The sequence below is a fragment of the Anser cygnoides genome, chromosome 3 (genome assembly GCF_040182565.1).
Source record: "Anser cygnoides isolate HZ-2024a breed goose chromosome 3, Taihu_goose_T2T_genome, whole genome shotgun sequence".
NCBI lineage: Eukaryota > Metazoa > Chordata > Aves > Anseriformes > Anatidae > Anser > Anser cygnoides.
Window position 1 is genome coordinate 101,418,730 of NC_089875.1, and position 15,586 is coordinate 101,434,315.

Consider the following 15,586-nt stretch of genomic DNA (forward strand, 5'->3'; position numbering starts at 1 on the left):
GCTCAGTCAGGTGTTTGCAGCCCTAGAGAACTTGAGTTAGGTTTGTATCTGCTAGGAGAGATATCTAAACCAGACCTCGCACACAGGAAACTAATAGCATATTCCCTGTTTTAAAGTTCCTGACTTGCTAACACATAAGCACTGAATTGTAGCTGTGGTTTTCCACTGAGCTGCTGTGACCCTCAGTCCCACAGCTGGAGAATGAAGAAAGTATCACTTGAATGTAAGCACCTAGGTACCCTATTGCCAGACCCCACAGGAAATTAACCACCTCATCCTCAGATTGAGGTTTGAATGCTGTGCAGTAAGTGAGGCCTCGTAACCGCACAAAAAGGGTATATAGCAGCTCATTAGGTAAGCATCATCTATCCCGTACAGTGAAAATGAAAAAATAGAATGAAACTGTGTAATTAAAGACAGTATCATAAAACACAAGTCCAAAACAGGTAAAATGTGCAAGCAACTGTAATTCCTGTGTTTCCTGATACTTGAGGGGCTATGCTAAGGGATGCTATAAGGCTGCTACCTTTGGTGGGCTCCAGGACCTGGGGATTTGGTTCCTGCTCCTTGTCTGCTGGAGCCCAGCCTGGTGCTCCTAGAGACCTGGATGTCCCTCCATCCCACACTGATGGATGCAACTGCAGCTCTCATGTTTCCAAGTTCAGCCAGTAGCGAGGCGTAGCACATATCCCAGGGAGACAGACGTGCACATACACACGTGTACGCAGACAACAACGACTGACGGACAGACTGCCACAGTCAGGGCACTGTCTTTAACAACACGCATGTGTAACCCTGCCAAGCCTCACATAAAACCTAAGTACAGACAATCATCTTCTCTGCCCTGTTATGACCAAAGCTCACTAGTGAAAACACACAGGCCTTCGCTTTCTAGATGCACAGGCATACTCACGTTAGCAGATCCCTCAAATATCAGCACGGGCACTCAGTCTGTCTGATATCCCTGCCTGAATCCTGGGCCCTCTCAACTGCTCGTTGGGTCTCCCACTCCTCAGCTAGTCCAGCCTGACACACTCCATCCAACAGATGCGCACCTTCACACTCGTCACACAAGCACTCAGATCCTTCAGGTATCAGCCTGGCCTTGGCCTCTCTGCCCAGACCCTGAGCCTCCTACTCACTGAGTAGTCCAGCTTGAAGCTTTGTACATGTACAAAGACACACAAATCAGACTAGGAGAAAATAAAAATGCGGTTCCCCCCGGTTTCTGGTGCTGAGACCCTCGCTCAGTCCAGTGGCTGGCACCACAGACGTGGAGGCTGCTGTCACCCAAGGTCTCTCTGGTTGCTGGTTCTTAGTTCACTTGCTCTAGCTTCTGCATTGGAGGGTATGTGGAATTTGCAGCACTCACACAAGGGACAGAGAATGAGATTTACATGGAAAGATAGTTTAAAAGGATTAATTAGAAAATGGGATGGACTGTGGTGATCAGGGGCAGGGTTCAGTTAGATAACTGGTCTGACTTGTGGCTGCTTACATGTGACTGGCCCCTTTTAGCCTTTATCCTCTCTATTCTCCGCTTTTTCCTCCCCATTCCCCCTTTTTCTCTCTTTTAGCCTTTCTCCTAAACATTCCTTAATAAATTATGCATCGTCCCACAGGCCCTCCTTGTGTATCCATAACCCAGTTTATCTTTTTACCCCTTCTTATGTTACAAAGTCCAGATTGGTGATCTCCAGAGCTATGCCTGTAGTTTCTTAATGGACCATCAATTAGAGACTGGAGAGCTTTAGTCCTTACTATAATCTCTGTTATTGCTTGCTGTGGGTTTTGTTTATTGCTCTCTCTGTTACTTATGATTCCCTTTGAAGTGAAAAGGTCCTTGATCTGACATGAATGAACATTCCACATACCCTTACAGACTGGCTTTGTAACCTTAGTAATGTTATTTTCACGTAAGGCAATGGATTTTGTTGCTGCATAAGCAGTTTCTATATCGTCTTTTTTAACCCGTGTATGTCAAGAAAAGGGTTGCTATTACCCAAACATACGAGGAAAAGAAACAGTGCAGAAAGTCCCTTAGTTCTTACTCATAGTAAGAAAAACTTGAAAAACCTTCTGTGCTGTTGGTAGCCCATACAAGTCCCTGTACATACTGTAGTTAGATAGGGTCATGCTCCATTTACTTCCTATCTATTTGTTGCCTTCCTAGAATTAATTACACACAGTGCTAAGGGTTGTGGGTTATTTATGGACTGGGAGAAGCTAGGATTCCCAAAAGAAATACATTTTTGATGATATAGGAACGTGTTTTGTATGTATATATGTGACATGTATAATAGGTGGGAAAAAATTACACATTAACTGAGAGTAGGCTAGTGGTCAGTTTACCAGATTTTACATAAACATGTTTTCTGGGCTGAAATATTATTTTGCTTTTTAGTTACTTTTGCAGTTTATTGGGCAATTTTATTATAGTAGGACCTTAACTTTATTATGGTTTTCATTGTGGGTAGGACCTTTCGAAGGGGTGGTAAAATAATTTAATTGTGGAATGCCATCCTTAGTATAACAGAATTCTGCATTAAGAATTTTTCTTTATTATTTCTGTTTCAATGCTTAGCTACTTCTCATACTATTAAAATGATTTATTAATTAAGCTGAATTTCAAGTAGCTGCATACAGAGGAACAGATATGGGTATCTTTGCTAATCAGGAATATTTTGTACTATCAGCAGTCTAATCCCAGAATGTGAATAAAATGTCTTAAATCAAAAATGTTCTTTGCTTGAATGGGGCAATAATGGAGAAAAGACTGCTTTCAGTCTCTCTTTTTTCCTTTCACTTCAACCACTGTATAAGCCTTATATTTAGTGCAGAAATGAACTGGTCCGAACAAAGCTAGCCTGGGAAACATTTCAGAGCATAGCAACTTAGAGGCAGTGATATCTGATGTCTTTGTAAATGACCTGTGATATAAGCTGAATCTTACGGTTATCAAACCTACCACTAACAAAGATTATAAAGAGCAAAGGATAAAGTAAAATCTGAGATGTCTGAGAGTTTAGAAAATAGGACCAAATCCAAGCAGATACGTCATAGATCGTCATTGGAGATAAATGCAGTCACACAAGTGTACTTGTTTCTGAAACAAACACACCAAACAATGGTGTGCTCAACTGTAAGAAGCAGAAGGACACTTTAAAGCAACATGTGAAGGTACATAGTAGAAAGATCTAGTTTAAAAGCAAAAGAAAAGGACATTACCCATCCTATAATTGTATCAGTTAGGCAATGTACTAAAAATGATGGGGGGGAGAAGCATTATTTGGTTCAATTTTTAACACTCTATTTGCAGTAAAAAAGATTTCACACACCAGAATTTTAATGCGTAGTCACTTTTCTGTGCTCCTCTAAAAGAAGTGATGCTGATTCTCCCTATACCTTTTATTGTTTACTCGAACAGGGTTATAACCAACACATCCAGAATACAAAAACTGAAAACTGTAAATTAATATCCATCAGTAAACACAGTGTGTTTTTACATTCCACTATACATAGCTCCTTCAACATAGAAATGAAGCATTTTTTGCTTTGGATCCTCATGCTAAACCTATAAATGGCACAGGAGACAGACGTGAAGTTTTGCTTCTTGCACATCATTCAGTCTATTGAACATCCAATATTGTGGAATTTTTGAGGCGTTTTTATGGTAAACTTTGCATCAGAGAATTTCAGAATAAACTCTGCATACACTATTATCAACAGATTTCAGATTTCTGAGAAGATATAACCTTTACATTTTGTTTTTTAAAAGTTACATAGACTCCAAGAGTAGGAAAAAATTAAGGATCAACTAGAAAGCAGCCTACGTGTGGATTCAAGAGTTAATTTTCTGGTTTGCATAATTGAATGTTACATAGCAAGGGAGAAATAGCAGCATGGTGGAAGAGAAGACGAAGACGGGCTCTGAGTAGATGCCGGTCCCTTCCCTACTCCATGTACAAAGAAAACAGGATGAAGTAGTTTTGAGCCTCTGCAGTAGTGAATATCTGGTCACTGCTTGTATGCAAGAGTATGAGTCCAAAGCCATTATTGCTATATATAAGTACATGGTTTATTCTCAAAATTGCCTGTAAGGTCCTAATTCTTCTCTTTTGTGGATAAGTTAATATGGGGAGCAGTCCCTATTGCTATAGAGTTTTACTGTTTCTTAAATGGTGCAGTATTTTTATAGCCCTTCGCAATCTTGTAGGGTTATAAATTCCCTAAAGTGTTTTCTGTGGCAGCTGGCTTTTCTCCCCTGCACCAGTGCAGGGGGATGCTGCTCCGTGGGCTGAATCTCTGAAATGCCATGTTGAAAAAAAAGCCTTTCAAAAAAAGCCACGGAAGGAAAAAAGTGGTGAGTGGCAGCATGAAAGCAGAAAATTGTTAAGCTGTCTTTGAAGAAAACATACTTCACTCAGTAGTATCTGGTATATCATAAAAACAGTCCACAGAAGTAGAATGAAAAGTCGTGTATATCAGACTTGTATGGTATGCTGTGTGTCAACAATAGAGTAGAAGTGAAAAAAAAAAAAAAAACCAACAAACTGTAAGACTGGAAAAATGCTGATATTTAGGCCAACCTCAGGTTGTAGCTAAGTAGATTTTGTCGTTAATTGCTTCAACCCTAGGTTGTACGTAAGGAGGGCTGCATTGCATATGCTTGTGTAGCTAATTTAGCTTCATTGTTAACTACTTGGTCCTCCGCACTGCATCCAAGTAATTTTTTTTTTGAATAGGGTAATTATAATGTGTGAGTATTTCACGATTTTTAATACGTTTTCTTAAATGAAGAAGATTTATATTTTTAAACTGCCAAATATACGCTGAACAAAGCCACGGCAGAAACACACAGTACATACATATCAAGAAAAAAGAGAAATTTAGAAATGCTGTGTATGTTTCCTACATCTAAAGATCCAGGGAAGAACTGTATATTTTATGTATTATTTGAAAACAGTATAAATGCTCCACAGTCAGTAAAGGCCAAATGTACAGTTTTAATAAGGACATTCTCCAAGTTGAGTGCTTAACTTTGTAGAATTAATAGTCTGTGTTCAGCTTAATGAACTATATACATTTGTAAAATACATAAGCAAGCTGTAGTTCTCTTTTACATTGTTACATCCCATTTTAGGGTGCATTTAAAAAAAAAAAGTGTTATGTAAGATTGAAGAGGACTGTACAAAAATAGAGAAGGAATGAATCTGTGGTTTAATTCCTTCTTTTCTGTTACATCAACTGTAGGCTGCTATAGGTTGCGTCAACTAGAGGCTGCTTTTCTTCTCTTTCAAGATCTTTGCCAGTCTCCTCAGTCCCTCAGTGCACAGATGGTTCCTCCATCCTCAGCCTCTGGTACTAGCTTCCATCACCCATTTGTTACGTTTTCAGATTAACACTTGTGTGCTTTTTCTCCACAGACCTCTACAGAGCAGTCTTTCTGTCTTCTTCCTTGCCTTCTTTAGAACTGTCCTTTGCCATAATGCTGCTCAAAAGCTCGGCAGCAGCTAGGTCAGTAGTGTGCTAAGACAACTGCCTACTGTGATGACTAATGTTGCCTTATTGTATCTGTATACTCCCACATCAATCTGCCTATTTTCTCATCTGTTTTTTCTTAAACTAGCTGCAATTTGACACAGGGATTGTGAATTTGTACAGCACCCAGCACAATGCTATTACATCTCAGGTGGCAGTGTGCTAGGGTAATGTAACAGATTAAATTATTATAAAGAATATGCTAGAAGATTTTGTAAGCAAGGGTGCTGATGGTTAAAAATGGCATAATCATTTTATACAGCACAGGTGATCTGTCTACTGAAGCAAGGACGAGGTACTCCACCATGTACACATTGGAGGCAGCGCTCATCTTCCTAAGGAGAGCTTGGAGGCTCACAGGGTGGGATTCATTTCTCCTGATTTCTGCAGTGTAGATGTTTCCATCTAAGAACCTTTACAATCACTGGATGAAATAGATACCTGTACAGCCCAGTATAACTGATTGCTTCTAGACATCTATTTTAGGATGAGAACAGTGGTACAGAGAGAAGAACTTACGCCTTTACGTTGGCTGTTATGGGAGCATAAACAAGCAGGTCAGATGGAAACATCTACATTGCAGGCACCTGGATCTTGTTGAAAAAAATGCACTCACTGCAAGTGGGAAAGAGACAGGAGGGTACATTTTGCATTACTAAAGCATCACCTGCTCCAGGTGCTGGTCTGGTAGTGGCAAGCTCCTTCAGCTTGGCTGGGGCCATGACCCCACTCCTTGCTGCTTTCACACCTTCTGCTGGGAAGCCAGTGTCCAGAGGTGGTAAAAGGGAGAAGAGAAAGAGCTGTGTACAGCTGTGCTTGGAACTCACCCAGTGCATGCTGAAGAGGGACTTCTCCTTTTCCTCTCCTTCCCTTTATGCACTCATGCACAAGGTGGCCTAAAGCAAACTGGTTACCCATTACCTGTGTTTTAGAGAGTGAACCGATGGCAAATAAAGAGTCAAATCATAGGAGTAATCACCAAGCTCTGTAGACGTAGTGATAGCTGTTTGATCTGTTAGCTGTTTGATCTGAATCTGACATGGTAGGAGCTTAAAATGAAGGTCATGTTCAAATCTGATTGGAATTCAGAGAAAGCACCTTAGCTTATTACCATTACTATAGTGCTGGATTCTATTTACATTGGTAAACAGTTTAAAATACTTGACATGTTATTCAGTTAAATCTCTGATTGCTAACTGACAGACCAAAGTGCATCGATTTTTCCAACCACATTAAGCTAAGTACATGGCACAGTGTTTCATTAGCCCGTCTGCTTAACCCTTCCACATTAATTCAATTACCCAGTATAAAATTAATGTGTAAAATATTAAATAACTCTAAACTTTTAAATTAGAAGGCATTGCAAGAATATATTAATCTTGATAGTTTCTGACATATACTTATTACCGGGTGATTTACAGTCTGCTATGAATCACATTGTTATACAGATGGCAAAAGTCACTCAGGGAGTTTTTTTCTTTGCATTCTCTCAGTAAATTGATAGATTGATGGAGGTTAAGGCTGAAAAGGACAGGAGATTATCTTCTATGACCCCATCTGGATATCAGGCCATAAATTCTCCTTTTACTTCAGGATGGAGACCAGTAACTTGACTCTGACAAAAGCACAATTTGTTTTTTTGGCTAAAGGAAGTCTTGTGCAGAGACAGGCAAGCTTGATTTAAAGACATCAAGAAATGAAGACTGAGCCTCTTTGTTCATTTATTTCAGTACCCAGTCACTCTCACCGTTAGAAACCTGTGTTATTTTTTATTTGAATTTGTCTACATTTAACTTTCAACCATTAGTTCTTGGTATGCTTTTCTACACTAGATTAAAATAGTCCCTCACTAGCCAGTATTTTGTCTGTAAAAGCATTTGAACACTGTAATCAAGCTACAAGGCAACCTCCTTTTTGGTAACCTGAGAGGATTGTCTCTTTAAATTACTTGCTTTAAGGCATTTTCTAGAGTCTTCAAATCATTTTTATGGCTCTCTTCCACATTGTCTCCTTTTTTTTTACATCACTTAGAGAACAAGTGTGTGAACTGCACATAGAACTTCATTTAAAATCTCAGCAGTGCCAACTTTCTCCATTGTTTATATCCACTTTTTGCCATAGGATTTTGTAGAGAGTCCATGTTGAATTATTTGCCATGCTAGACAAGTACCCATCTTGAAATTTATTGCTTTCTAGGATATAGTCCCTGGTTGTGTCCTTCTTGTTCTGACCTTTTGTGTGGTCATATCAAGTGTCTGACCTTTTGTGTGGTCATATCAACATTAATTTTCTTTGACTGTGTCTAAATTAGTAAATGATAGATTGCTTTGTGTGCCTGTACTGCTTTCATTAATGCCTACTATCTGCTAATCTTGGTGTCATCTGCAAATTTTACCAGCGATGATTATGTTTTCTTACAGATCATTAATAAAAAATTCTGAACAGTGTTGAATCTAGTACAACTCTTTATGGGATCCAAAGAGAAATAACATAATCCAGTCACGATGCCGTATTTCTTCCTTCTTTTTGAAAACTGAACACAGACCATCTGATTTCTAATGTATTTAACATGCACTTTATTGTCTTGTACGCTTTTTTTCTTTTGATCAGAAAGTCATGTGGCACTAGGTAACTCCACAGGAGTCTAAATAGCACAACGTGTAATGACTGCTGCTCCCAGCAAGTATTTCTTCATTTTTCTGCAAGAGCAAGCGTTATTTTTTTTAGGTAAGGATGAGAGTCCAAACTAAAGACACATTACAAAAATATGTAAATCTTTGTTTTTAAAGTATGTTTAAGGGGAAGCAGAATACGTGAAAAGTGTTCACTTAAATAGCCTTTCAACTTTGTCTTATGTGTTTATTTTGAATTTGCTGCTCTGCAGGGAATGGTTTGTGTTAGTTAAGAATGTTTATTCTGAAAGATCCCTTGTTTTTAAACATCAAAGGAAATTTTGTAGCTGTTTCTTTTCCTGCGATATGTGATCCATAACTTTAGTTCTGTCACCAAAATGCAGTGCGCTGTTGTGATTCCAGTGTTCTCTGTGTTCAACAAGACAATCCCATGATGGTGTCTAGTGTATATATTATTGGTTGTGTTGCAGCTGGTAATTGAGGGAAGATCCCTGCAAAAAGCACATTATCTACTGATGAAAAATATGATTTGAGACTTAGGAATTTGCCTGGGAAGTGGGGCATGCAAATTTTCAAGTTTTTACAGAAGCAGTTCTCTGAGCAGATTTCCAGGGACATAGCACAGACCTTTAACTCTCAGTGTTAGCATTAACTACCTAAACATTGTCTACACCCTCATCGATTGTTGGACACCAGTGTGAGGATTCATCAGAGATGTTCATCTAACGTCTTATCTCCCAGCTTCTACTGCTCATGGAATGCCCAGTTGCAGAGGAGAGGCAATTGGTATCATGAATCAAAATGCAGGCTGCATTAACATTTTCTGCTGGAGCTAGAAACAGCATAGAGAAATCCCAGTCACTCTGTCCAGAGCTGTCACAGGCCAGAAGGACGCGGGAGCAAATACTCAGGAAGATCCTTATACGAGATCGAGCTGCCTGTGGGATTCCCACTTCAGTGCAATGGTTCATCACCCTCATGGCTCCCTTTAGTCAAGGCTGTATCACAGGCTGGCCCCAAAGCTGCACAGTGGAAACACAGCGGAGTAATAACAGCATAGCAGCACAGCAACCAGCAAAGTCACAGTAAGGCCAATTAGCACCAGCACTAAACATGAAAGGAAACAACTTACAACTCGTACCACCCCAGCACCAGCTGCAGGAGCCTGCAGTTAGAAGGCAGAATTAAATGTTTTGTACCAGAAACTGAAAAAACAAAACAAAACAAAACAAAAAAAAAACAGCCAAAGGTAAGAGAGATTCAGAGCAATGTATTGATTTCTTCTCTTTGTGTGAATAAAGCTGGTGAATGCAGTTCTGCAGCTTTACTTGAGGAAAGTCTAATTGCCCCAGCAATAATCTGACCTGTGGCTGTATAAACCCCTCATACAAACAAGTAGTATACAGCCTCCTGCTCCCAAATTCTGTCTCTGTGCTAACACAGAACATGTCTTCTAGGGTTCCAAAAGGTTTTTTTAACTCTCCCATAAAATTTCTAGGGAACAAAAAGCAGTGTTTCTGTCAATATGTCCTGGGAACATTCTTTCAATCTGATTCCCTCATGCATAAGCAAAAGCTGTCAAGGTTAAACATCAAGCCAAGAACATTTCAGGTGTCCTTGTCAGGGTACCTGAGGTACAAATACTTAGCTGACTGCTGTGTTTCGAGAAGCCTACTCCACTTTCTCCATACTTAGCAAGGCCTTGCCCCACAGGATGTGTAAGGCCCCGTTTCACAGAGCGAAAAGCAGTCTCACTGCCTGCAGGTACCACATGATGAGCGTCTGAACACGGCAAGGTCCTGGGAAGCAACTGGCAACGATGACTTACCAAGGTGATGTGAGCAGGAGGAAAGGAGAGATAGGGCTATGCACGTGTGGTTGTGGTTTTTCCCGTGTAGATTGTGATGGTGGCTCACAGAGCTGTTGTGCGCTGTGCTTAACAGCACCCTTGTGAATTTCCTCAGGCTTGCGCTTTCAGATGGGACTGGTGGGAAACCTGGCACATAAAAGTCATGAACCTGAGCTGGCCTTGAGCAAATACCTCTAAGAGGATTGTTGGTCTTTTGAATAACTGAGGGTCCTCTTTATCAACCTTAATGCCTATCCAGTTGTCCAAGGCTGATCCAAATCATCAGAATTACTGTTACCTAGAAATTACTGATGCTTTGTACAGCAGTCTCTTAAATAGGATTTTCGATGAAGCCAACCAAAGAAGTTTGAAAAGAACCCTATAGTACTAACAAAAGAATAAAACTAGCAGTTAGAAATACAAACTAGGCTAGTCTGTCACCTTTCTTCTGAATCCCTGCATTTTTTGTCATTCTCTGTGCATGTCCAGGATAAGCAAGTCACCTGAAAGCCTACCCAATAAAGGCATCGTACACACCATTTCTGTTCTTCTTCTTCTCTGGTTTAAATCTGAGTTCGTGGACCTAGATGTTATCTCAGTGCATGACACTGTGTGCTTGCATTGCCGCTATGCCCTGCAGGAATATTTATTCCTTTCCCAATCTGGCAGTGTGTGCTTGTGAGCAAGAGTCATTTCAGCCGAGTGTTCTGTTCTGCGCAATGCCCTCACGCGGTGGAAACTCAACGCTCAGCTCAAGAGTATTGTGCACCAGGATGTTAACTGTAAAACTGGCAGTATTGCTTTGGTGCAGAGGCTTCCTCCAGGCACCCACAAGACAGATGGCTCTATCAGTACACAGCCATTCACCTCTGCATTGCAATTGGGAAGAAATGCAAACAGAAATTTCTAACCGTCTTTACTAAGCAATTTTACAGCTGTCTGTCTGAAATTAAAGCACACTCCCTTGGTTGTGCTTTGCATTGTTATAATGACTGGCTTTTTTTTTTTTTTCCCTCACATTGCCACACTGAGAGTAGCCTTCCACTGAGTTTTTAATGCTCACAAAAATACACTAAGCTAACCAAGGTCAGTGCTTCAGATGATAGGGAACCAAGCAAAGGAGGATTCTGCATAATCTATATCCCTTGAACACTTCCTATAGATGAGTTTAAAAAGCAATCTCTGGTAGGAAAGGACTTTTGTGTAAAAATTAAAAAAAAATAAAAATTGTGTAGCAATTAATTGATATGTATCTCAAAGAAAGTCTTCATGGAATTTACATGAAGGATAGCCTGCAGCCCATCAGTCCTGTTCCTCCTGGACCAAACCACGCACTGGTCTTTGAAATGGTGTGAGCCAAGGATTGAAGCATTGCCTTTCTCATTAATTCAATGCCTGCCTTTGGCTTAAATGAGTGGGACTCCCTGAATATGTCTCTCAAGCTAGAGTGAGTTTTCCACTGGAGTCAAAAGCTGGTCAGAACTAAATTTTAAGTTGAAGCAGCCAGGGTATTTGCACCCCCGGGCTATTGCAGTGCCTTTACTCCAGTTTCCAAATAAAATTAAAACTGAACTATGCCTAGCTAGTAATACCACCTACCTATCAGGGAAGAGCAGTTGGCTGAAACTGATATTTCTGAGTGCTGTAAAATGGAAGGAGTTTGCAGTAAGCTCTGCAATTACCTTCAGAGTGAGACAGTGTGGCACAGCAGCTCCTAATTCACAGGACAGCACTGCACTGAAAGCAGCCCGTCAGCCTTGAAATTGGAGAAATCAACATCTGATAGTCAGTAAAAATCTTGTTGACAAGGTTATGGTGCAAGAAGGAGATAAAAATCTCAAAGGAATACTTTTTTTCCTTTGTATGTGAGGGGGATGTTAATCCTTATGCAATTCCTGCCTTGGAGGAGTACAGGAAGATTAGAGAAACCCTTCCCTTGAACTCAGGGTAAGGAAAGAAAATCCAGTCCATATTCAAAAAAATTTATTTTTCTGAATGTCTGAGAAGGCTATAGAAATGTTGGTAGGAACATGAGAAGTAGAGGAAGGCGTAGGAAAAAATAAGCAGGAAAGAAGAGTAAAAGGACACGTCTAACTTGAAGAGTCCTGTTTACACATTCTTCACAGAGAAAATTTTCTTACTTCTGATTATATATTTTTTGCACATTCCTGTATCTTTTTCAACTCTGCATCATCCTTTCGGAGATGGAGAAACAAAACTGCCCATGTTATTAAAAATACAGGTTCACCGCATGTTTTTGAAGTGTTCTTTGATTTGTTCTGTAGTCCTTTCCAAATAATTGGTTGCTTTTTTGACCCTTACTCATTACTGAGCTGACATTTTCATAGAAATGCTATTTCATTCCTGAATGGTCATAATCAGCCTACATAGCTATATGCACACCTTTGCCATACCCTATATAGAATTTCATCTGCCATTTTATCACAAGTTGTTCATGATCAAAGTGTGCTTCTGCAGCTCTGCACAGTCAGCTTTCAATTTTTGTCTCTGTAATAAACATAGTGGAATCAGCAGTCTGTGTTCCCCCATTATTCATCACCTTTTTAAGGTCATTTAGGACTTTGCTGAGCAGCACAGATCCCGGCACAAAGTCCCATAGGATTGCATTGGTGATTTCCTTCCAGTGGGAACGCTTGCATTCCAACCTTTTCTTTAGTGTCTTTTAATTGCTTATTCATACAAATGAGGATCTTCATAGCCCATGAGACTTCCATTTATGAGATTTTTTTTTCAATTTTTAAAAATCCAGTTTAGTACACCTTGACCATTTATTTGCCAATTCCTCAAAAAAAAAAAAATTAATAATAGGCTTATGAGGTATGTCTCTTCCCTTCCCATGAAGCTTCATGGACTGTTGCCCAATGCATTTTTTCATGTGTCTGCTCGCTCTGTTCCTTGCAATGGTTATTACTGATTTGCCGAATGAGGACATCAGGTTAGCTGGTCTTATAGAATGATAGAAATATAGAATATGCCGAGTTGGAAGGGACTCACAACTCTTGGCTCTATGCAGGACTACCTAAAAATCAAACCATATGTCTAAGAGTATTGTCCAAACTCTGGCAGGCCTACAAGGATCATTGAGTCCAACTCCTGGGTCTCCAAAGGACCACCCCAAAATCAGGTCATATGTCTGAGAGCGTTGTCCAAACGCTTCTTGAACTCCAGCAGCTCGGTGTCATGACCACTGCCCTGGGGAGCCTGTCCCAGTGCCCGACCACCCTCTGGGTGCAGAACCTTTCCCTCACACCCAGCCTGACCCTCCCCTGTCCCAGCCCCATGCTGTTCCCTCGGGTCCTGTCGCTGTCCCCAGAGAGCAGAGCTCAGCGCCTGCCCCTCCGCTCCCCTCGTGAGGAAGCTGCAGGCCGCCATGAGGCCTCCCCTCAGGCTCCTCTTCACTGGGCTGAACAAACCAAGTGACCTCAGCCACTCCTCACATGTCTTGCCCTCTCCCCTCTGGAGCCTTCACCATCTTTTTAGCCCTCCTTTGGATACTCTCTAATAGTTTTGTGTCCTTTTTTATACTGTGGTACCCAAAACTTTACACAGTGCTCAAGGTGAGGCCGCCCTAGCGCAGAGCAGCGCGGGACAGTCACTTCCCTCGACCAGCTAGCTGTCTGTAGCTCGTCAGATCACCCCTGGAACCCTTTGTAACAATTTGCTGTTTTACCACCATTTTATCAGGCCTCTGATACTGAAACAATTCTCTGAGATGTTACACACCGCAGTTAGCATTTGTGTTATTTCATCCTTCAGTTGGTTTAGAGCCCTTAGGTGAATACCATCTGGTCCTAGTGATCTCGTAGTCTTGTGATGTGGGAGATGCAGTCTCTGAAGAGAGAAGTCAGTGCTAAGTCCAGGGTGTCATGCTTAAGTGCAGATGTTCACTACTGTTCCCCTCTTGTTTTGCTTTCCGCTCCTAGGTAATTTAAATTCTGTTTTAATCATTTCTGCTTGGCCTCGCAGTCAGACAGCCACAACACTTAATCAGAATAAAGACTGCCTAATGAAAAAATAAACATTATAGAAATGCTGCTCTTTTGATTAATGAATTTTTCATGCTTTATTTCCTGCATAGGTTGTTTTTCACTCTGCTGAACCTGATGAAAGAATCTTCTAGGGTTCAACTAGAGAGTTCACAGCATAAGAAATGTACCTTTACTCAGGATTAGGCCTAAAAATAGATCACCAATCATGCTAAGTACCACAACTGTGCCGGCACGATGCCATCCCAGAAATAATAGAAGTCGTATTAAGGGATTAGAACTTTTAAATAGTAATACAGATAGTAATGGATGGGAACCGTATGTAATTGGCAATGTGAGAGAATTACAAGGAAACAAAACAAGGGAATGTGTCAGAAAGTGTGCAAGAACAGAAATTCAACGAGAAAAGTTCCCACTAAAACCATGTAATTTAGTTTATAGTTTTGAAGCATTTTCTGTCATACTTAGAGGGCTCCAGTAATTTATTATGTCTTACTATATCGTAGTTTGAAGTCTTACAAGACAATTTACTGACCTTTTGTATTCTAGGCGGACTAATTCATTAGCCTGTGCAGTGGAAACTTGCACCATACAGCAGTATATGTTCAGACTTTTATATCTACAAGGATGGATCAAATCCTTTACATTTTCCAAATTAGAAACTGTCTGTGGATGTTACAGATCTAGATATCCATAATTGCCAAGTGTAAGTAACTTTCTTATCAGACCACTAAGAAAAACTTCAGATGAATAGTTTAGAACTTCTTGATGTTCATACACATTTCTTTATGCAGTAAGGGTAAATCTGTATAAAATTCTGCATTTTGTTAATAACTCCAGGTTCATTTTTACTGTGATCACATGTAGAACAAGTTCCAGCCCTTCCAAAAAGATTATTGAGGCTTCAGCAGGTAGATCAGGTGCTTCGAAGTGTAAACCCTAAAGTTTTAGTTTGGGAAAAAAAAATAGCAAACCGTCATTGTAGGATTTATGACTCACAATTTATAAAACCATATGGAATATACTAACCCACACATTTTGAGTATCTAAAAAATTTGTTTGAAAAGAACAGAAATGTACCAGTGAAATGATTGACTGGAGTTGTGTACTTTTGTTGTAAAGCAGTACTTCAGAATTAGAACAAAAATTATGGTCGTGCTTTGAATATATCCATATTATCTTCTTAGAATGAACCCTTTTCCATTCCAGAGTCCTGGTACCTCAAACTTCCTTACTGCATATATTTTTCCATGACATGGCTCTGCTCTGAGGCAAATCAAAAATGTCCCTAGCTAAAGAGAAAAGCAAGTTACAGGTGACGGGGTACTGTACATTAGGGTTTTTCTCATACATAAAATCTGACAGTTCTTCACAAGCCTCCCAGTCATTGTCTGGCATCGCAGGAGATCTCATGGCCTTCTATCCTCAACTGCCATACTCAGATGCCTGCACTTCCAGAATTACATGTCAGAAGGCTATTTCTTAAGGCTTCTCATTTGTGGGATTCACTGTGAAGATCTGGCATATATGTTTCAGTGTGGGATGTAGAGGAAGAG

General features: G+C 40.3%; 1 protein-coding gene across 3 annotated transcripts in view; it reads left to right on the forward strand.

Annotated features, from left to right (window-relative positions):
• ERICH1 (glutamate rich 1) overlaps window positions 1-15,586 on the forward strand; it is a 98,262-nt gene that overhangs the window by 72,053 nt on the left and 10,623 nt on the right. The window lies entirely within an intron of this gene.